Below are 24,123 nucleotides of genomic sequence, written 5' to 3' on the forward strand. Positions count from 1 at the left end.
GTTAAAAAAAAAAAAAAACCCAAACCAAAAAAAAAACCCCAACAAAACAAACCCCCCCCCCGCCCCCGTTCACTCTTTTCTGTAATTAAAGTGAAAGGAATAAAGTAAATCCTTGCAACAGTGGAAACACTCATTGGACTGTGCACGGGACTCAGAGACAAACGAGTTTGACAGAGACTTCTCAGCTGATGCAGCTGGGCACAGTAAAAGCATCATTTCCTAAGATACACAGAACCTAAACCTGCCATGCAGAGGCAGGTTTGCCAAGCGCTGGTGCAGACTTCAGATACACTAGCAGAGTATTACTGCTTTGGCTTTAAAAACAATCCCATGGATATTGCTAGTTACAGTATCCCATGGCAATTCTACACCTATTTCAGTAGGCGAGCATGGATAATTACAGTCCTGAATCACTCTGCCTCTGGAAAATATCCACATTTTTTCCTTCATGGGCTTTCCTGATACTGCTAAACTAAGAGATAAACACAGAACACACACCTCAGCCAAAGCTCGCTCTCAAGGCTATTCGTGTTGCTGTTGTTCTCTCCAGGATGTGCTCTTCCCTGGCCCTCATCACAATGAAGGAAGAGTTTTGCAAATATCATCTTTATCTGCTGGTGTCACCCAGCAGTATATCAGTTTGTGTCTTTTCGTACACAGTTTTACACTGACTTCATAGAATCAGAATCATACAATGGCTTGAGTTGGAAGGGACTTCAAAGATCATCCAGTTCCAAACCAATGGACACATCTTCCACTGGATCAGGCTGCCCAGAGGCCCATCCAGCCTGGCCTTGAACACTCCCAGGGATCCACAGCTTCCCTGGGCAATCTGTTCCAGTGCCTTATCACCCTCACAATGAAGAATTCTTTCTAACGCCTAATCTACATCTCTCTCCTGTTCAGTTTAAACCATTCTCCCTTGTTCCACCACTATCTGTTCATGCAAACATTCCTCTCTCTCTTTTTTATAAACCCATTTAAGCACTGGAAGGCCACAAAAAGGTCTCCCTGGAGTCTTCTCTTCTCCAGGCTAAACAACTCCAGGTCTCTCAGCCTATTCTCATAGGGGAGGTGCTCCATCCTTCTGATTACGTTCACGGCTCTCCCTTGGACTCATTCCAACAGATCCATCTCTTTCTTGTGTTGGGGGCCCCAGAGCTGGATGCAGCACCCCAGGTGGGGTCTCATGAGAGAAGAGGGGCAGGATCTCCTCCCTTGACACCAGGTTTCTTTTCTGACCAATGTACTTTAAAAATACCTTCTTGTTATCCACATCCCTTGCCAAGTCCTGTTTCATTGGTGCCTTAGCTTTCCTGATCCCATCCCAACACATCCAAATGGTATCCCTGTATGCTCCCCTGGTCATCTGACCCTGCTTCCACTGGCTGTGCATTTTCTTCTCACTCCTCAGCTTGGGGAGAAGATCCTTGCTCAGCCATGCCGATTTCTGGCCTGCCTTACTTGATTTCTTACACATTGGGAGGGAGAGGTCATGTGCTCTAAAAACAGTGGCCTTAAAGAGTTGCCAGCCCTGGTCAGTTAAGGACAGTTTCCCAGGGAATTTTATCCACTAATTCTTTAAACAGCTGGAAGTTCACTATTCTAAAGTTCAGGGTCCTGACTTTGCTCTCTGCCGCACCCATGTTTCTTGAGATCACAAGAAACATGGGTGGTACCCAGCCAGGGCATTGGCACCACTACAGCCCAGGCTGCCTCCAATCTTAACCCCCGTAATGACTTCATTTGCATTGGTGAGTACCAGGTCCACTTATGCTTCTTCTGTCATTGGTTTGTCTAATACTTGGACCTAGAATTGATGCATCATAGGATAAATTGGATTGCTTACAGCTAGCTGTATTGCTTTTCCAGCAGATACCTGGATGGTTGAAATCCCCCATCAGGATGAGGGCTCATGAGCACAATGCTTCCTGTAGCTGAGGCAAGAAGCCCTGTCAACAGGTTGCCTCATGTCAGACACTGCTATCGGACCCCATCCATGAAGTCTCCTTTTTGGGTCTGATCCTTGACTCTTCAGTTTGTGGCTGTTTCTTAGAGGCAGCCCTTCACAATCCATCCATTCCTTAACAGAGAGTGCAACACTCCCACCCCTTCCCAGCCTATCTCTTCTGAAAAGCTTGAGCCCTCAACTGCAGTGTTCCAGTTGTGTGACTCATTCCAACATGTTTCCATGATAACAATTCAGTCACAGTTTTCTAACTGAAAGATGGTTTCCAACTCCTCTTACTGCATACACTGGGGTCTTGGGACAGAATTGTGTCAGACCAGATTCCTCCAAGACATCTGGCATGGTGTGACTAAAGAACTTTGGAAGAACTCCCACTTGTTGCACTAATTTCTCATGAATAAATTGACAGTGATAATAGTAACAATGAGAAGCCAGCATTTCCAAGGTATTTTACATCTCAAAAGTACAGTGCAAACAAGGATTAAAATGTGTGCATAAACACCACCACTACACTTGACAGACTATTGTTTGCTGAAGCCACAGCACCTGCTGAGACATGATCTTTTATTGGATCAGATATTTCAGCTATCAGAGACACTGCAGCAGCAGGAAACCATTGAAATCCTCATGGGAGGCAATGCTCATGTATCAGGCAGCACAAACACTGACAGGATTCTAAAGCCACCACCTTGAAGGAAGTGATAAATCCCAGTGGGTCATGCAAGGAGTGATGCCAAGGCCAGTGGTCCATAGCCACTCTCCCACGAGGGGCTGGGAAAACCAGGGCACCCAGAGACACTGCCAGTGTGTCCTGGAGTAACAAGCAGGGGAGGAAACATGCAGGATTCACAGTGCCAAAAAAATATCCATCCTCATTTAAGAGGGCAGAGGAATCCTGTAGTAAATTCTGGAAGTAATTAAAAGAGAGTGGAAAGTAAAAATTTTTTACTGCATGTCCCAGAGTCTCAAGGACTCTTCAAAGCAAGAGTGTTTCTCTTGCTTTCAGACTGTTTTTAAAGAAGCCCTCTGTGGCTGGGTATTATGAGTCAAAAATAAAAACTGGGATGAATTTGAAGAGAAGGGCTCACAAGCAACTAGTACTGCAAAGGGTCCAAGGTCTCCATTGGGGTGAAGGGATAGATGCAGTCAGGCTCCTGTCTGCGAAGAACACACTGAGGCCATTCTAGTTGTGAAAATGGGGGGGATTTTTCAGGGCACATGAGACAAGGAGGTGCCAGGAATGGTTTTGTCTGGGAAAAAAGATTTTATGGTCTCTGCAGACCTATGTTTCCCTTGGTTCACAATTTCACCATTTTCACTGCCTCTTAAAGAGGGTGAAGAATTGTTGAATGGGTATATGCCGAGGCAGCAACCTCTTCTCTGTATTGGACCACCAAATGTCACAGCAACCTGGTGGTTCCTCACAAACAGTTTTAGACTGTGGTCTGCCCTTGGCAGCCATGAGAATCACTGACTCCAGCCAAGGCGTGACAATCCAGAGTGGGGAATTGTCACAGCATCATTTGTGAACAATGGCACATCTACCTCTGCCATCTCAGCCACAGAAAAACAATGGGAAATCATCCTATTTTTTCCCAGAAGGAAGCTATTATAACTGCTTCCAAGATGTCCTACCTCTTCCTTATACAGCCTAGCTCAGGATGAATGCTGTAACAACACTAATTTCTGCAAATTGGCATTTGTTTGCTCTCTTGCCAGCGTGTACCCTCAGCTGGGCTTGGGACAGTGGTGACCTGCCTGGGGTCAGTGTGGACAGGATCAGTCTTAACACTCCTTGATCTTAAAGAGACTTCCTTGAAAGTAATTTTCCATGTGCCTGGTAATCACGTTCCCACTGTTTCTTTCTTTGTTTATGCTCCATTTCTGCCAAGTAACAGCGTCCTTCCTGTAAATGGAAAAGCACATCTGGGTCCCCAAGTTTATACCAAGTGATTTTCACTATAAGTTGGGCTGAATTGATTGCTTTCTTAAAAAGCAGGCAAAACACTTTGATGTTCAAAAAACAGGACAACAGTCAGAAAGACCACTATTAAATGCTGTTAGAGAAAGGCCAAGCAGCTCATGCAGCTTGGTATTACTAAATTAACTGCAAAACCAGACTTTAGAACAGACTGTCCCACTTAAAATACCTCCAAATTCTGATGCTTGCAAGTAATCAATGACCTGATCAATTCACAACTAGAAAACAACTGAGCTGGCACGTGGATTGTGCTAGTAGATTCAACTCCCACGCAGAACTCCTGGCCCAGTAGCAAAGCTGCTTGCAAAGACACTATAAATTTGGAGAAGCTTGTAAACCTGTCTAGGGAAATCTCAGCATGCTCCTGCCTTAAAGTCTACACTGGTCCTTTTCCTGTGGGGATTCCATACTAGGTTAAAGACAATGCCCAAGTAACACAAAACACAGCTTCTTCCTACAGCTGAAGTAGCGAAGGCATCTTCCTTTGTGTCTTTAGATTTCCTTCAAAAAAAGGCACACCTTCTTCCTTGGAATCTCTCTGAATCATGGGAGCAGGCAGGCAGCCCTTAACCCCCTTCTGGCCAGGCAGCAGGACACAGGCACTGCTGAAGAAGACTCCCTACGACCCTGCTTGGCCCTCCAGCCCCAGGAGCCTTTGGCCATCCCAGTGTGGAGATGCCGTGATGCATTCTCCAGTGGTTCTGGCAAGGAGGGCTTAGTACACCTGAAGCTCCCAGGCCTCTGCCTGATTGTGCAATCATCACAGTGTATTTCTAGCTTTAAAAAAAAACCCAACAAAACAAAGCAAATAAATGAGAAACAACTGATTTTTCTTTCTCCTTTTAGACCTGGAATCCTCTAGAAATATCATCAACATGAAAGAGATTTGGACTTTGCATTTTTTTTGTGATTGCAGAGTGGCAGGAAAGAAACATGCCAGGCTGTACAGTGCTGCTTTTCCACCAAACAAGATGAGAAGGAGATGGAGGAAGAATTGCTTTCTGATGTATGCCTGGCCATGCTTTCTCACCAATTCCAGACTCCCCATTAACTGTTCATTTCTACAACTGCACATTTTGGAATGACACAGTCAATCCCTTCATTTCTAGAAAGCAGAATATTAAACCCTTTTATATCCAGAATTTTGATGAAGAAAAGCCTTTTGGTTCTAAATTGCCATAATGACTGTTCTCAAACAGCCCTACAGTATCCCTCTTGCTATTTGCACACAATATACCTATTTTTTAAACAAATAGAATTAATTCATCTGTTTTCTTAAACTGCTTCCAAGATCCTCTGTGAACAGGACAAAGTCTTAACCAGCTCCCTATTCTGCCATGCAATAATGAAAAAAAAAGGTGTAGAAATTAAGGTTTCAATTTTTCAGAAATCCCATGCTTTACTTCTATGGTTTAACCAATTCTCTAGATTGTGCCAGTGGCTTTACCAATACAGCAGCCAAACCAATCTCCTGGCTTTTCCTCAATTCCACTCATCTCAAGCCTCTACTGTGTTTAAAATGGCTGATACAGTTTTTATTTGACATTCAGATATATCAAGAAAACCACAAGTATAAAACAGAGGCTATCAAAAACAAATGAAGTTCTGCCAGTCCTCCTTTGCTAAAGAACATCTTTTGCCTAAACCACTCTTTTCTGTCTGCAAACTAACAGGGCCATAGGAAGAGGGTTACTGACAGTACTGAGGCATTCTCGCTGCTTTATGCCAAGTATAGCTTTGATGGGATGCTGCTTTTCCCTAGCAGTGCTGCCACTGACAGCAATCCCACTCATGCAGAGGAACTAACCTTTCTAAATCACAGCACTTCCATACCTGAAGAATAATAGATTCAGCACTGATCCCATAGCCTGGTCTGAAAATGTGACTGCAGGCTTATCTGTGCAGGCAGTCCCCTGAAAGAACACAAATTCAAGACTTGGCCAATTTTTAGCATTAACATCTATTAACCAACACAGAGCTTCCCTGCCACCACTACCATCAACGAATGTGATGCTACAGAGCTGATTTTCAGAGGAGCTGTATCTTCCTGCCTTCACAGGGGCTCCATGGTATCTGAACAGTAAAATACCGTAGCAACAGGGTAGAAAAGTGAGAAAATGCAAGGCATTACAGGATCAGATTAGAGAAGTACCAGTTGGAGATTTACATGCAGACACTTGAAGACCCCCTTTAAAAAAAAAATTAAAAAAAAAAAAAAAGGCAAGGGGAAAGTGAATTGTAGCCAGCTTGTCTTGCAGTTTAAAGAACCCAGGATCCTAGGAGTCAAAAAAGATGTGTAAGAAAAGCCAGGCCGAAAAGCACCAAAAAATAAAAGCTGTTAGAAACTAACAAAGAAGCCTCAAATGGCAGGGAGGGGGGTAACTAACAGCAGCAAGAATATGTTCAGCACCCATCCCTCTAGGCAGATTACTCTTCTCAGAATGTTTCTGGCTAACAGACTAATCTTGGGAATACTTTTGTTAGATTCCCTGTGCCTGTTTTTGGGAACACAGCTATGAGAAATAAGCCTGCTAGAAAGTACAAGTAGGTCTGGGCTTTGAGCCCTACTTAAGGGAAAATATAAACCTTTCTCCAAGTCTGTGATTAGGTCCCATGATCCAGGAAAAAGCAAGAAGATAGCTAATACGTGTTTATAAATCTTGCCACATCTGCTTCCAAACTTTCCATTAACAACTTGGTCAGCATCCAGTAACAGGAGGTTTTCCAGGACTAGGACACTGAGGAAATACTGCTGTGTGAAACATGCGCTATTGTAAGGATATTCCCAAATGACACGGTGAGGTGGTGACAGGATCTGTGCTTGCCGACAGCAGGCCTGAAGCACTGCCATGCTGCCAGTAAATGACAGGGCTTTGGGTTTGGGGCGTTGCTCTTTTTCCTCAGTGTAATAAACAAAAGCTGCAAGGAGAAGTCTTTTTCTTGAAGGCAGACTGCAAATCTGCAGAGAGGAACAGGAGAGAGTTTGTCTTGCTGTTGCCAGAAGGACAAAGATGAGGAGGAGTGGCAGCCTCAAGAGCTGCCCGGTCAAGAACTGGAGGAGAAAGGCCATGGCTGGATGAGTCCAGCAAGCCGTGGGCGAATGGGTCAGTGCACCAGGCAAACTGGGTGCTCTGTCTGTTGACAATCAGGACAAAGGCTGCTGGGACCAGTCTTGGAGCCCACTGCTCCCAGCACAGAGTGAAGGCAGGACAAGGGTGTTCCTCACCCACCCAAGTGTTCTCTGCTCCTGGCAGCTACAGAGCACAACAGACTGAAAAACTCCATATGGTGAAATATGTGCTGGCTGCGACAGGGCAAAGTAAACTTTTTAAACAGACTGAGCCATCATTTTTATGTGCAATCCTGAATTGTTTGTTGTGGCTTTAGTTACTAGAACTGGTAGGAAAAAAATCACCCCTTAATTTCATACATACAGTGAGAAAAGGACAGCATAAGGGATGAAGAGGAAATTGCTCTTCCTTGTGGCCCAACATGCAGGAGATGAATTCTGACTGACTTCAGCAATTAAAAGGGAAAATGAAATAGTGTTGTTTGTTACATCATGAACTTGCCTTCTCAGCAGTGTCAGCCTGCTTCCATAAACCAGCATGTCACCCCACCTTTGGAAAAATTTTTTTCCAAATCGAATCACTCATCTACAAAAATTGCAACTGCAGCCACAGCTCTAGTCCATTTTCAGATTCACACATTTTCATATCCACACATTTCCATATCCACACTTATTGCTTGGTGCCAACATGTTTTGTCCTAAGTACTTCTTTATATTAGCACATGACAGACACCTTCTGATAAGAAACATGGCCACTGAGGATGAAGTGGCACAAAAAAAGGCTTTCCTCGATAAAAGTTATTCAGATTTTAAAAATTTCAGCAAAAGGGAAATTTATCCAAACCCTCAGAAACCCAGCTTTCAAAATGTTCAAAAGTTTGTGCTTTTGTATCAGAGAATTTGGCAGTCTGAAGAAATTTAAATGCCTCCTAACATAACTTTGGAACTACTTTATACAGTAAATCCCACCTACTTCAGACTACGCCATAAGTTATTCAATGGTCATTTTTTTCTGCAGTCTGTGCAGTTGAATGTATGGGGCACTTACTTTAAGCTGCTCATTAGCCTTAATTTACATTAACTGCAGCTACTTAAAGATGAGTTTATTGTCTGGAGCTACATAAAGATAAGGTGTTCCAATAAAGCAGGAAGGAAGGAACACCCATAAAAGTAAATGACCTTATTTCTTCCAACACTCTTGTTTTCATTATGGCCTTTTACACAGACAAACATTGTGTACTGCAGCTTAAAATTAAAGTAGAACCATGGGACTGCATATGAGGTGACTGATGTATGGATTCCTTTAAATCCAGCTATAAGCAACCAGAGTCAGAAACAGCCTGTTCTGCTACCTCTTCATGAACACTTTGGCTTTAATGATTTCAGAACTACAAAGTTTTGCTTTTACAACAGCTCCCAAAAAGAACAGAAATGTTATGGGAATGGTAAGAAAGCCAGTAATGGAGCCAGATGCAGTAAAAAACAACAGAGAGTCAAAAACCTCAGTAAAAGTCACTTTAAATACCATTATCTCTGCTGGTTAAGAACACACCAGACACGTGGAGCCAGATCCACAGCTGGTGAACTGACTTTGATGCAAGCGAGGCTATTTACACGATGTCTTTTTATGTTTAGCAGAGAGCAGGGTCTGTTCAAGAGGACAACCACGAGGCTCCAGGCTGCCTTTGAAGCACCAACACACCATTTCATGCTACAGATAGCTGGGGATCATGTGTTGCATTGGTTCTGGTTTAAACTGTGCTCCCGTGGTTAACCAGAGGAGCTGCACAGCAAGGAGGGAATAACTCACAGCCCCAGAGAAGAGCCAGTGCCTACACTCCACCCAGGAGGGTGTTGTACGTGCTGGAGGCACAGGAGAACACGTAGCAGCTAAGTCTGATAAACAGACTCAGACTTGAGTCCTGGGATTTAAAAAATAGACTTTCCCTTGAAGGGGTGGACACTCAAAGGAAGGACCTCTGGCCCCAAGTCTGCTTTCCACATCAAAGAGCACATTTCTAAATCCAAAGCAAGAGTTGGAAGTACCATTTCTGACAGAACATGCCATTTTTAAAATGGCAATGTAACGTGGCTGCCAAAGGATGTTCTTCTCTGAAACCACGCCTGTTTTAGTCTCTTCTGCCAAGAAAATCCATTTCTGCAGCTGTGCCATCAGTGACTCAGAGATTCCCTGATGCTGAGTCTCCAGACTTGTCCCATCGGTGGCTGAGGGGCAGCACAGGCAAGAAGAAATCAGCACAAGAGGACAGGGAACCAGGACCAACATGTCAGAGCCAGGTTAGCTTCTGGAGTAGTTTTGCTTGTATTAAACAGAGTGAATACACCAGTAATGGAAAAACAGATAGAAACAGACTGTGGGCTGTGATCCCATACGTGGAACATGGCAGTAGAGGAAGGGCCACACAAATGTCCTGCCTCTGCAGCTCCCTGCATTGAGCAGCAAGTGACCTCAGCAACTGGAATACAAGACCCCATGCCTGCTACTTCTGGTCTGGCATTTTACAGCTTTTCCTAGAAGACTGAGGTGACAGACTGCCATTATTCAGTTTAGGGTCTGACAACAGGGAAGACAAACAAAGTGCTTCCCTGTGGGGACAGGCAAGAAGGTGGGTAACTGAGGACCTGCTGGTGAAAAAAAAAGAAATAAAACAAGCCATGTACACATTTAATCCCTTGAAATCTGGCTTCAAATATTGAGTTCAAAGCTGGTCAACCCCAGGATTTTCAGGGATGTTAGATGGGCCTGGGATAGCTAAACTTGACCGAGGAGGGTCTCATGCACCTCCCGAGCACTGGGGATAACAGCTGACACCGACAGCACAGAGCGATACAATGGGGGTGAAATTGGATAAAAAAGAAAGCAGAGACCGTTTTTTGTTTAGATCTCTACATGGCACTATCCTCCACACCCTAAGAGCTCAGTGACAGAAGGATCCAACAGCATTACACACCCACAACTGCACACACACGTACATATACACACACATACCACATATCTGCACACACATGTGTATGGGTTCAATAAAACACTCACCCTCATAGAAAGACAGCAAAATCTATCTGCAGTATAACACTGCAGTGATGATATCTCAACTGATTGCTATTTCAAGACACTGTCACTGGAAAAGATTTATATCTATCACTGTGCCCGCCCATGCAATTAGTCTATCTTTGTGCCAAATTATATTAATGGACAATGAGTGGAAAATTTCTATTTAAAAAAACATTCACAGGAAAAAAGAAATATCTGTGTAGATACATTACCTTTAACAAAAGAGAAAGTTCAAGGCTGAGAAAGCTTAGTGCTACAGTTCCCTGCTTAAAAAGCACTGGAAAATTCCAATTACTACCTCTCGATTCTTTCAGGTCACTTTTTTTTTTTTGCTTATAAACAAAACAGATCACTGCAATCTAATCAGCAAGATAATAGCGCAGATGAGCTTATGGTGTGTGGAGAGAGATAATTAAGCTTGTGAACTCCAACTCTATATCTAACCCTGACTAAGTCTAACCCAACCCTTAATCCTAACCCCTAATCCTAACTATTAACCCTAACCTACACTCAAACCTCAGCGATGAATAATGCCTCTCAGAGCTGCCAGGACCAGGGAAACAACACTTAACACCGAGGGGGAAAAATCCCCCAGCTGTTTTTTTTTATTCTAAGTTGAAAAAAAATAATTAACAACTCTACATCAAAGGCAACCTGCAAGACTAAATGCATATGTACAAGGTTAGACATATTCAGTCACTAACACTCATTCAACATCCACTCAATGCCAGCCCTCACTTGGAACACTCAGTTCAAGAATACCACTGTCTTTACCTTTACTGGCCTTAAACAAATTCTTTGCCAGGATTTCCATGTTGAGAATAGGGCTTCCCTCATCTTTCTTGAACTCATCTCACAGTCCTTACATGACATTCACACAAAACAGAGCTTAGACTTCAGAAAAACACATCTCTTTGGCATCTTACCAACTCTGTGCATCAAGCTGACTTTTACCAAAGCAGAGAAAATTTCAGAGCAACTTTCCTTGATCAGACCACTCAGCTCAGTCAAACACTGCAGGACATAACAAGCCCAGGCATCTTCATCAAAGCAAATAAAACAGCAATTATAAATTGAGCTTTTCCCAAAGAGAGACAGATTGGCAGGTACCATTTATTTCTTTATCAAATGCAAGGTAGGTACAGAACAACAGAAGCAAAAAAACATCTCAGAATGAATATACCAGTGTTTTCACAAAGCAACAGCATTCAGATGCTGCCTTGGTGAAAGCTGAAACCACAGTGCACTATAAAATCTACCTAGGTTCCTTTTCCAGGGCACCCTCAGTCCATGTGCACAAGTTTAGAGCAGAGCTGTTCCTAAATTGCCGCAACTGCTCCACTGAAATCACAGTTCATTTCAGCAGGGAGTAATTTTTACAAATGTTCCCTGAGTAAATGAGGTGATCCCATTGGAAACATTCTAGTGCAAGAGAAAACAGTTTTGGGTTTTTTTTTAGTAGAGATCAGCTTCTGATAATCTCCCACACAGTGAATAACACTGTACTGTATGAATAGCGTGACTGATCCAAATGGGAGGTTATCATGAGTAAGGCACTACTCACAGTGACCAAAGGTGATAGAAACATTTGTTCCTTCCTGGTTGTCACAAAGAGGTGGCCTTCTACTATGGCATGTATGAGACTAAAGGCATGTAGGAACTGACTCATGTATTAGGTATGTCCTATCTTTAGAAATAATGTTACACCAAAGAAAATGAAAAAATGGATTTCTATCTTGTGTACAGCATGGATTTGGTATCTCTAGGTAAGCAGGGAATACAATTCCCTGTGTCCTCTGCTTTACACAATTTAAATGACACACACACAAGAGGGCTGAACAATGACAGACTGTCGTGTTTGTGGCAAACAGACCAAGTCAGTTTCAACTGGGCATGGTAATAACCCATCCTGGAGCTGATACTTCTGCTGTCCTCACATCAAACAACAGCTTGGGCCTTGCCCTAAGCAGCCACTTACCCACTGCCCTACATACTGCCCTAAAGTGACTTAAGAATAAGCCCACAGAAGCTTTTACAGGATTCTGAGTTGTTTAACACTATCACTTGGCAGAAAAGTAACATTTTTGCACATATTGTCCTAAATATATCTATTAGCAACCAATTACTATGTAATACAAAACTAAGAATTTGAATTAAATTAACTCCTGCAACACTCCCCCGATTTCTCACCAGCATGATAGTACTGATGTTTCCAGAAACTGCATGGAATAAAAAAATGAAACCAAACATTTTGCTTTATGCAAGGGAAAAAATCTCCCCCTTTTCTGCTTCCCTGACTCCTCCATTCTGAGCATTTCAGTTTTCTTTGCTCCAGAACATTTTAAAGTGTAAGGACACTGAGGAAGCACTCCACCAGTCACCACTTATGCTGAATATCCCCATGACCATGAAGATACCTTGTCATGAAGATCTGATGATCTTGCAGATATAACACAGGATTGGAAATTAAAAATAAAACCCCAAACCCCACACCATCTGCATTTCTGTTTTCTAATCCATGTTTAACTGTACAAACATGTAGGGTGGGGACTTTCACTCTTCCTGTTGGGCAATGCATGAACACATCAAGTTTCTGATCTCACCCTGGAAAGAGAAAAACCCTTGAACTGGAAAAAGAGTTGAAACTATTCGCAGATGGAATAGAGAGACTCAGGATGCACCTTATACCTGGAGGAATAGCATTACAACTGATGAAAAACAAGCAGCAGCCCAAATCCTGTCCCACTTTTCTTCTCTTGCTCTCTGCTCTGCAAATCCCTGACATTCAGCTCCAGCAGCAGGGGAGCTGAGGAGTAAAAAGACTATTGTTCTGGCCTGCAGAGAGCCCACAGTACCAACAAAAACGACACCCAAGCTTTCCAAGCAGACATCTGCTAGAAGCAGACTAGGACCTATGAGAGATAAGCAGTGCTAATACACAGAGACTGATAATAAACCCAGTTATACAACAGAACACAGGAGTCTATTTTTGATAACAGGTAACAAAAAATTCAACCCCAGAGTAACTACGGCAGCCTTCTGCTTGCCACGAGTCATGCCCCACCTACAGCAGATTGCAGGGAACTGAACATCCAGCAGGTAAGAATTCTAGCAGTGCTCTCCTCTTTCAGGAGGATCCTTGTTGCTGGTATTTACACTGCCAAACTTCTCATAATAAATTATGTCTCCTGAATCAGGAAATTAATTAGTCTTTCTGTTTTCAGTTGAAGGAAAGAGGCTCCTGCTAAGAGTGACTCAAAGCAGCAGCCTCTCTCAGCAGAACCCTGGTATCCCTGTGCTCTCAGGGCACACCCTGAAGTCAGCTCCATGTAGCAAGTCAAAATAGCCACTGAAGTTCCTTTCCATTCCACTCACATATATCCTTTTTTGGGAAGTAACCAGTACTTCTGGCTACACAATTTTGGTTCCTGAACAGTTATTCAAATTACCCTTGTAGCTTTTTCTACCACTGAAATACCTTGCAGGGATGCACCTGGGCCAATGCTGCATTACTCTCCCCGCCAAGCCTGGCTACAGCTGAACATGGAAGCCTCAAGAGGAAATTATAATACTGGGAGAAAAGGGGAGAATTCCAAGTTTGAGGTTTTCAAGATTTGCAATTCATGACCGGGAGCAGAATTTGGAGCAGCAGGCAACACTGTGACATTTACAAAATGCCACTGCATCGACTCTTGATACATTCCTTGCAGCATAATTAATATAGTTACAGTGTCTTTTTGATAAGGGGCTGCAAAAGAAAGCAAATTACCACTTAAGGCAATATTCAGCACGGAGAAGTGAGAGACGCATAAGAGAATTATGTGAAATGGTTATTAACTCATGAATGTGTTATCCTTCCATCCCAGGCTGAAAGAGATCTCAAACAGTCCTGTATTGTATTTCTTCCCCCTGTCTCTGCCCGAAGCAAGTCTGAATGCATTCAGGTCATGCACTGGCAGATATTTCTCCAGTATGCTCTTAATAACTTCCAGTGAGGAGAACTTCACAGCTTTTCCTCTGCAGCCTCTTTCAACAATTCATCATCTTTACAGTACATGGGTTTTCCTAATGCTTGATCTGACTAATTTATTTACACCAAGAATGAGAGTACCATAGGCACTGGTAGACAAACTTATTATCATCACTGCAGTGGCTTGTAATTAAAGTTACTCAACACTTCCCAGTAGAGGACTTGTACTCAATTGAATTTAGACTATTTGTGTTGAAATTCCGCATCTCAGTCAACTGCCTCAGGACTGGTTTGAAGATATTTCAACCGGAGATAATCAGTGATTTCCATGAATGAATGGAGATACAATGTAAATTGCATGCTCACCAGAGACCTTCCCTTGGAAAAACTTGGTATTGAAACCCTCCCCTGAGGCCCACACATACACTTACACCCTTGGAACTTGCAAATATATCCTAGCACCACTTCTATGGAAAAGTACTGCAATTTGGCCAAGCTGGGTGTTTTCATTCCAGCCTTTCATAGCACCACTGCTGTTGCAGCCACTTCACACACGAAGGAAGGTAAAATCCACGGCAGCAGATTTTCAACAAGGCATAGACAGCTCAGAAACACACACAGGCTGGAGCAGGGATAGATGTTCCATGCTGAGCCTTTCCAATTGCCAGCTGGGAGCCTGGTCTTGGCACACTGTGAACTGACAATGGAGTAAGACACAGGGCAAGATGCAACCAAAACTAAGTCTGCAAGAACCCAGGCTAGGACCTGATGCTATTCACTCTGAGCTCAGTAGCAAATCCCTTAGTAATTTCACTGGAACAGAACTTGTTCCTAGAACTTGACTCACAATCTGCCCTTCCACCTTGCCTATGATGCCTCCAGGTCAAGGACAAGGTACACTGGTAAGGCAAGGCACTGAAAATGCATGTCACTGCTTTGAGCAAGGGAATCTGTCTGTAAATAAATGGAGGACTGAGCTCAGAGTGCTGTCTCTTCACAGGGATGAAGATCTTTAACAATCAATCAATCAGGATGAAGGCATAGCACTCCAATCTGAAGCTATAAACTCAGTCACACAGATGCTTGATACACCATCTTAAATACCATTCCAATTACCATTTCCCATTGGTTTCCATCTCAATGTACAGAATGGACTCTCACTGGCACATTGCCTGAAGGGTCATTCCACAAGTATTGAGCTTTTCCCAGCTGGAACATGGGAAGGGGCATGAATCACATCAGCATTTTTCAAAGGGACTGCTTAGGAAGACATCCTCCATTTGCAGTAACTCAGTGACAGGGAAAGAAACAAAACCTTAAATGGACCAGCAGCAGCTTCGGGGACAGATAAAAAGATTTAGAAAAAACCCCACCTTTGATCTCTTACGGTGCAATTAAGTATAATATAACAACATACAAGTAAAGAGAGTGAGATAAGAGAGGGCAGAACCCCTAGAGAAACCCAATATCTGGAGATACCATCATCTGTTGTGCCCATATGAAATTATGTATGACAGTTTGCACCTTAGGGGGGTTCTAGCAAGGATACAGCATTTCAAGAGAGCATAAAGTGATGATTTGATAAAATTTGGATTAATCTCCAAATATTTTCTTCATTCCTGGTTTTACACTGATGAGTAGTTTCATTTTTATGATCATTTGTCTTAGTTCCATCTACATCTATATCTGAATCTAACACATTATTTATATAAACAGGTCTCTGCATGTATTAAACTCTCTTTTTTCACTTAATTCTTGCCAGAATAGTATTAAATAACAGCAAAGAATCCTATTCAGACTGTGTCCAAGATAAAGGAGGGAGTCCCCACCGTCTATCTGTCAAACTAAAACTACCCCGAGACAAAAAAATGAAAAGCCTCAAGTGCTTTCCTGCCTAACAGGCCACTTTACACTGGGGATATTATTCAATTGTGCAAATGTTTGCAAAAGAGGGGCCTGTCACGGTAAGCTTCCCACATGCATCTGATTCCAAAGTATCAGCCAATGAGTGTGTCTATCTGACAGCTCTCACATACACGTAACAATGCATCCAGGGCTATTTGAGTGTGTGAGGGCTGAAATAAGCACAGCTGTGTTTGGACTTAAGCATTTTCCTGGAGAAACTGCCTGCTCATGGCTAGGACAGGTGAACTCTTCACTGAGTAAAAAACTGGCTGGGTGTCCAGACCCAAAGAGTGTCAATGAACACAGTTAAATCCAGCTGTCAGCCAGTCCAAAGTGATGTTCTCCAGGGCTCACTACTGGGGCCAGTCCTGTTTAATACCTTTATCCATGATCTGCATGAGGAGATCAAGGGCTCCCTCAGTCAGGCAAGTGTAGGAGGTTCAATAAGGCTCTGTGCTGGGTCCTGCTCTTGGGTCACAACAACCCCAGGCAGCTCCACAGGCTGGGGCAGAGTGGCTGGGAAGCTGCCCTGTGGAAAAGAACCTGGAGATGCTGGTGGCAGCAGCTGAACATGAGCCAGAGTGTGCCCAGGTGGCCAAGAAGACCAAGGGCATCCTGGCCTGGATGAGCCATAGTGAGGCCAGCAGGACCAGGGCAGCGATTGTCCCCCTGTACTTGGCACTGTGAGGCCACAACTCAAATCCTGTGTCCAGTCAGGACAAGACGGACATTGAGGTGCTTGAGTGAGTCCAAAGAAGGGCAATGGGAGCTGGTGGAAAGCCTGGAGCACAAGTCCTATGAGGACCAGCTGGAAGAGCTGGAGTAACTGTTTGTCCTGGAGAAAAGGAGGCTCAGGAGGCACTTTATCACTCCCAACAACTGCCTGAAAGGAGGGTGTAGCCAGGTGGGCGTTGGTCTCTTCTCCTGAGTAACAAGCCATAGGATAAAGAAGCAACTGCCACAGTTTGTACCAGGGGAGGTTTAGATTGCATATCAGGAAAAAATTTGTTCTCCAAAAGGGTTGTCCAGCATTGAAACAGGCTGTCCAGGGTAGTAGTTGTACCACCATCCCCAGAGGTATTTAAAAGCCATGTAGATGTGGCACTTTGGGACATGGTTTAACGATGGACTTGGCAGTGCTGGATTAATGGCTGCACTTCATGAGTTTAAAGGTCTTTTCCAACCTAAAGGATTCTATGACTCTGCTATGTGCATGTTTCTGTTCAGACCATGCAGGATTCAAACCTCTGCCATCTGCAACATTCTTGTCAATGTGAAGAGCAAGAACGTGCTGCACTACTGGGGATGTAGCTCTCTTTTCAAACTCACACCACTCAAACAACTTTCTACCAAACAGTTCCAGAAACCTTATCCTTGCTAAAGGCCATGTAAACTTTTACAGACAGGTGTTCTGTATCACTCATTTGCTTATTTAATTATTCTAAACACAAATATAAGCAAAGCTTCATCTGGCCACTTCAAAAATCCCCAAATGGTCAAACACTTATTTTATAATGTTTTCTTCAATACCAAAATTATTTGCGTGAGCAAGCATGTGAAAAGCTGGAAGAGAAGCCTTTTGGTTCTAATCACTGCAATGTCACTTTGATGATGGGAAACAACCTTCACTGAAATCTGTCAAATCTTTGTAAGGAAATGGACTTAATCATGTCAAAGGTCCTCTTTCATTTTTCAACTCTTTTAGCAAATGCTCCCTGTAATAGCGCTGGTATTTTGAGAACAGCCAGATATTCAAGCTCTCAGTTTCATAAACAAGCATCTTGTCAGCTTGGAACTACACAGAGAGGAAGCTGCAAAACCAAAACCACGCTCTGTACTACACTATTTTAAGACACAAAAATCAGAAACCAGCACTTCTTCATGAGGGGAACTCCTCCGTGTTCAGAGGACACCAGGGCTGACCAGAGAAACACCTCTTACAGTGAAGCACAGGGCTATTTTATGCAATTTTAACATACTTAGGCAAACATGAATTGTACCTTTCATGCAGATTATGAAAGCTGGTCTTTAAAAAGGTGAGACAAAAAATATACAAAAATTATGCAAAGTAGCAATTTTTTGTAAACAGCTGTTAGGTAGGTATCTATGCAAAAATACTCCAAGCTAGGAGGCATCCCTCAAATACAACAGCAGCTCTGAACATACAGCAAAGGGAGAGCTCTCAGCTAAAAAGGCTGGCATTTCAGAAAACAAGCTGACATTCCCTCAGCCTTGCCTCACATAGAATGACTAAGCTAAACAAACAGTATCTGTGTGCTGTCAATGTGAAAAATCACTGCTGGTTTATGCACAATGGCTCACCCAGAACAGAAATATGAAATCAAAAGCCTAAACTTTTCCAGTGTACTGCCTCAGACAGAAGTTCCTGGCAAAGATGGAAGACATTGAGAAGAAAAGAGCAGCTGAAACAAAAGTTAATCTACTTCATAACATAGTTGTTGGGGTTTTTTTCCCCCTTGCAAGCATTTATGATTGCTGTGTAGCAGAAATAACCCTAAAAATCAAATGGTGATACATATCTGAGGGCTGTAACTCACACACAACAATGCCAGTTTGGGCAGGGCCAGCCAAGAAAAGCTTCCTTGGACTCCTCTGGCTTTCAAAACACTTTTCTCAGGCAGCAGCACAAAGAAATCCAACCAAGAAGCTCAGTGCAGAACACCAGGTGCCTGATCACATAAACTAATTTCTTAAGTAGGTCCCACATAGGTATTGTGTAAGATACCTGCAACTCTATGTCCTGTACCCTTTGGTACCTTGAGTCAGGCCCAAGGAGGTTGTTACCACGCAGAGAAAAACATTAGATTGCCCTTGTGTTTCAAATTACTGCAAAAACCTCTGCTGGGACTGGTGCAAGCAAGGTCATTTGCTAACAAAAACCCAGTACCAACTGACCTGGAGCCTAGGAGTGGTTTTGCTGCCACATAGCTGGGAAAATTAGTCTGTGAGCTGACAAATGAGAAATGTGAACACCAGACATCCAGACATGGTATATATTACATTCTAAAATAGTCAAAGGATGTTTAAAATTCCCAATATACTTCAAATATAAGTTCCAGTCCAGGATTTCTGTATTTCCATCACAGACACCATTCTGAGGATAGTCTTTGGCTATGGAGCTCTCCAGGTGACTAACTGATTTTATGAACCAGTTATCTTCAGCAGCCTGACATGGCTCTTCAGATATATCCAGCTGCAAGATGTGATTGTTCCTTCCTTACTTCACCCCCAGCTCTCCAGATTATATTTTCTGCATTCTGTGCTTTTAACCTTCTGCTGCCTATGTTATATTAAGTCCAGACAATGACAGGAAACTCCCTGTGGCAAGAGCTCTCACTGCATCTCTCAGGCACAGACTGTAATTTCTCTGCAGGACAGTCACCAGTAAAAGTTATGACACCAATTACTGCGCAGTAATACCCACACAGCATTAAAAACCCCTGGCTTGTGAAAGTCTTAAAAGTGCCTGCTACAGCAGATGACTTGCTTTATGTATTTTCCCATTAGCAACACACAAAATGATTAAATAAACCCCTTTTGGTGCCCTGCTTGCTTTGTGGCTGCAAGCATTTTCTTTCCAGTCAATGATGTGGCTTTTTTGATTTGGTTTGGATGAAGTGCCAAAGGAAGGCGTCATTCATTCAGCATAACAGAGTATTTGTTTCACATGTCTCATGCCAATCTGAAAGCAACTTCATTTTGGTCGTGCATCAGGACCAACTCTCCACTTGCCAACAGCCATGAACTGACAGTACTCTGGGATTGCTTTTCTCTACATGCTCATCTTCAGCAAGAAAAAAAAGTCTAAAACTACTGTCTTGGATTGATGATATGATAATCCTTTATCCCCTATCGTTGGCTTATATGCCCAAGAAAGAAAAATGTGTGGTCCTGTCTCTTTAACTGCACCCAGCCGCAGAGAGAAACGCGGGTTTTTTTGAAAACATTTTCCCCAAGCCTCGCTCCGGGGGAGGATTCGTCGCCCGGCAGAGACTGCGTGCTGGACGGGGGTCGGAGTGAGCTCTGTTCCCGTTTTTCCATTCTTCTTCTTTTTTCCTCGTTTGGACCCCTTCTCTTCGATCTGCTTTGCCACCCGGAGACCCAGGAGGGCCAGAGGACAGCAGAGCTCTCCAGGGAGCTCCACCCGGCCCCGGGTGGGGGGCGAGGAGGAGAGGGACTGCGTCTGAGAAAAGGACTTTTTATTCAGGTTGAATAACTGCCTTTCACCTTGTTTTTCCCCTTCCCCTGTGCCTTGTAGGGCACTCTGCGTGGTTTTGTTAAATAAATAGTTTTTTCTTCACTTCCATCTAAGAGGTTCTGTTGTGGGTGGGGGAGGGGGTGTCGGGGCCCTTCGCTCTCGGAGGAGAGAGAGTCTTATCATTAACCCGGGACAACTACTAAGAGCATTCACCAGCAATCTCATGGAGTCCTCTGCCAAGGCATATAATGAGAAGACAGTCAAACTCAGTGATCTTCCCAGAAGTATTAAAATTGTGTTTGACTATTTTCAACAGCCTGGAGTGGTTTGCATCTAATAAGCAACTGTGCATTCCCCTCACTCCAAGTGCTAGCAACTCCAACCTGTCTTCCTGCCCCTTTTAATACACAACTCTTTCAAAAACATTCAAATATGAAATGTCCTAATGGAAGCATATTGCGTCCCTTCCCTTTTTTCATATATAAACACATAGAAACATGTCCACTTATGTATCTGGATACACACACACACACAAACAGAAGAAGACATGAAGATAGGTACCAGCACTTACTCAAGTTCAACAGGGCATATTGTGCCCCAACAGCTGCTTGTTTCCAAGGCAGCTATGAGTGCCGTGCCCTCAGGACTTGTGCCTATCAGCTTTAGTGAGCCAGACCTCCAGCTCCCATCATTTGGCATGGCTCACAATGCCTGGCTCCTGTAGAACTGCCCTCCATCCACACCAGTTGAGCAGTTTAAGCACCTTACAGAAGCTTACAGAGATAAATGTCAAATATTTTTCAACTGCAGTTTGGTCTGTGTCTTATGTCTCCCAGTCAATTTCTCATTCCACAGGAATAAGGCTGAATTCAAGTATCCATGGAGCTGAGCTACCTACACACATTCCAAGAGGTGGCTTACATTCCAGATGAGCAGAACTGACAAAGAAAAACCTGATTTGCTAAGGACTTGCACTTATTTTAAGACAGGTTTTGTCCATTAAAACCAGGAACAGTGAGCGAAGTAAATGTATTTGAATAGATGCTTTCGTAACAGCCACATCAATTAAATTGATGTAAATTATTTATGTCCTCATCCTGCAAAGATTGATGGATAGTCTCAATGCAGGACACCTGCTCCTCAAAAGGAGCACAAATATACACGTGCACTGCTCAACAAATGCAGAGATGCTCAAAGTAGCAGGACTCTAAAATTTGCAAAAAAATGTCAAGCACATCATCTTCACCCATTCGTCAGAAGCCAAAGCAATGCTGCAAGCAGCAAGAGACAGCTGCCTATTAGACTGCAACCAGAAATACCTTCTGCTAAAGTTCGAAATGTACTGTTTATATTTATCTTTGGCTGAAATTCATCTTCTCTCCCATAGCTCACACTGTATTTCAATGTACACAGAAGATGTTTGTCTCAGCTAAGATCACATCCACATAAATTTTGAGACAAGCTATTTACATAAAAAGAAGGCCTTTTAGTATTCTCCTGGTTACAACTATTTGGAAAGATCAAAAAGGCTTTGGTAGTGAAATTTAAATTAATATTTCCTAAAAGTGGATCAATGTCAGAGAGCTGAACATCTTTGGAGGTCTCCTCCTTGTTGTGAAAGTGATTAAAGATTTAATATCTCTGCTTCTGCCAGTTGTAGTTCATCTAATGCAGACCATTGGGATTGGTTTAAACATATTTGGATTTGTTTTTTTAATTAATGTGTTATTTATAAAACTGCACTTAGCATTGCATCAGCATTTCAATGCTAAGGACTCAGTTTATGGAAACTGGAATGTGTTTTTACCTGGTGCAAACAACATTCTCCCTGCCTGACACTTAGCAAAGAAATTTCCAGTCACAAAAATACAGTTTCTGTCCTGCTTGCTTTTGCTCAGAAGCGAAGTGAAACTAATTTTTTGCTTCCGATTTGCTCAGTAATTTTCACATATTCATTTTTGTTACCACAATAAGGACATGTTTTGACAGGAAAACTTTCTCATCTGTTTTCCTTGTAAACCACAGAAGGGACCATATTCAACAAGCTATTTACATTCCTTATTTTACCACTGATTTCATTAGAATGGGTCTGTGTTTTATTGGCTTTCCCATTTATTCCACCAAGAATCAAGAACCGAAATAGTCTCTTGTATCTAGCCTGATGTATCTGCTCCATTACCCCTTTTAAATCACAGCCAGGAAAACCTTCTCCCAGCTCTTAATTGTTCTCTTCTCCAATTCCCAGTGACCAAATTTAACTCTGAACTCAACATGGGTGTCTCTGGGAGAAGAAGGAGAGATCGATCTATATTAACCATGTTTTACAAGCACATTTGGAGATTCTTCTCCTGGGATCTGCCAGTGTAAGACAAATTTTAAACACATTATCTTATTATTCATGGCAGAAGAATGGGGGCTACTGGCAAAATGCCAAATCATTACCTATTTCGTGTCTGGATTTACAAACAGGCATCTGTTTTAAACGTAAAGCTGGTCTTTCCATGGAGGGTTTCAGCTTTTTTTTTTTTTTTAAAATAGGTATTCTGGGTGTGAAACTCCTTGGCTGGTATGTGAAAGGGGCTTCCAGCAAGTAAAATAATGCAAATAATGCATAAAAATATGACTGCCAGATTATCAGCATAATAGAGGACTAGCATAGGTGTCAGACAAAGGCCATGACTGTGACATGGAGAATGCTGCTGATAGAAGCAATAAGGGAATAATTTAGCTACAATTACTGTCCTCTAAGTCATGATTTGTGCTGCTGTCATAGTCTGCAGAGGCCACAGAGTGTCCAGCTTATCTGCCAACACTGTCCTGAAAAGACAGAAGTGAGACAATTTGTCCTGATTTAAGAGGCAAGATGATGCCTGGTTTATTACACTGCAAATTCTTAGCATGGAGCCCTGAAACCACTCTCCACTCCCAGAATCAATAAGCAGCAAATTATAAGCAGCAAATTATAGGTGTTGCTACTGACTTTCCCCTCAAAGAGACACTGTCTGGATAAGACCCACCGAAGAGAGAACGCTTGTCAAGACCAAGCTGAGGAATGGAGCCCCATAAACCTGAGGTACAGGACATGAGGGAAGTCTGCAGGAGAACTGTTCTGTGTCAGGAGACTCCATGTCATTTCATAGCAAGCCCAGGCTTGACAGTTCTTTGCTGAGATACTTGGCCACAACTCTGCTTTCTGAAGTAACAAGAGCTTGCAGATTGAGCTAAGCATCCTATTCTGGATGAGCAAAATTATTTAGAGCTTCTGTGCTAAAGCATAGCTCCTGTTTCCTCTAGAAGTTCTTCCTAAAGAGAAGTTTTTCCTACCTTGAAGCACCACCAACATGCTGAGGACAAAGGATACACATGTCAAAAGTGCTTTTTATACAGATACCACAGGACCACGGCACTAAGCAAGAGCAATCTGCACAGAATATGTAGCTGGTTGGCCAACATAGTTTTGTGTTTCCGCTGCAGAAGTCACGAGACAAGTGGTGGAACATCCCAGAACCTTAGAAACTCTGCAGGTTCAGACTCTGAAGCATTTTCCTTGTACAGAGAGACTAGAATAGTTATGAGGCTGAATTTGTCCTTCATCATGACTCCCCACGATTACCAAGACTCCTGCATGTTCACAGAACTGCTAAGATACAGCACTTCATACTCGTGAGTCAAACTGTAAAAGTCATGAGACCAGCTTAAAAAAGCAACCAAATAAAAACCAACAAAACACCACACCATGAGACTTTAACATACAATTTTTCTGTTCTTTTATTTCCTTCCTGTTTATCAAATAGGAGATGCGAGATATGCAAGATGTTTCAGCACTTTCAGGTCACATTTCTGGGCAATCCCCTGATTCCCAGAACTGGGGCCTAAAGGAAATTATCAGCTACCCCAGGTTCAATGTGACAGAGAAAGGAAAGCAACAACTCAGCA

The 24,123-nt window shown here is 42.9% G+C and overlaps 1 protein-coding gene across 4 annotated transcripts in view; it reads right to left on the reverse strand.

Annotated features, from left to right (window-relative positions):
• Positions 1 to 24,123, reverse strand: part of OSBPL5 (oxysterol binding protein like 5) — a 174,271-nt gene that overhangs the window by 77,779 nt on the left and 72,369 nt on the right. The gene's annotated exons all lie outside the window — the stretch shown is intronic.

This window comes from Lichenostomus cassidix, chromosome 5, assembly GCF_008360975.1.
Source record: "Lichenostomus cassidix isolate B80296 chromosome 5, HeHo_3.0, whole genome shotgun sequence".
Taxonomy (NCBI): Eukaryota; Metazoa; Chordata; class Aves; order Passeriformes; family Meliphagidae; genus Lichenostomus; species Lichenostomus cassidix.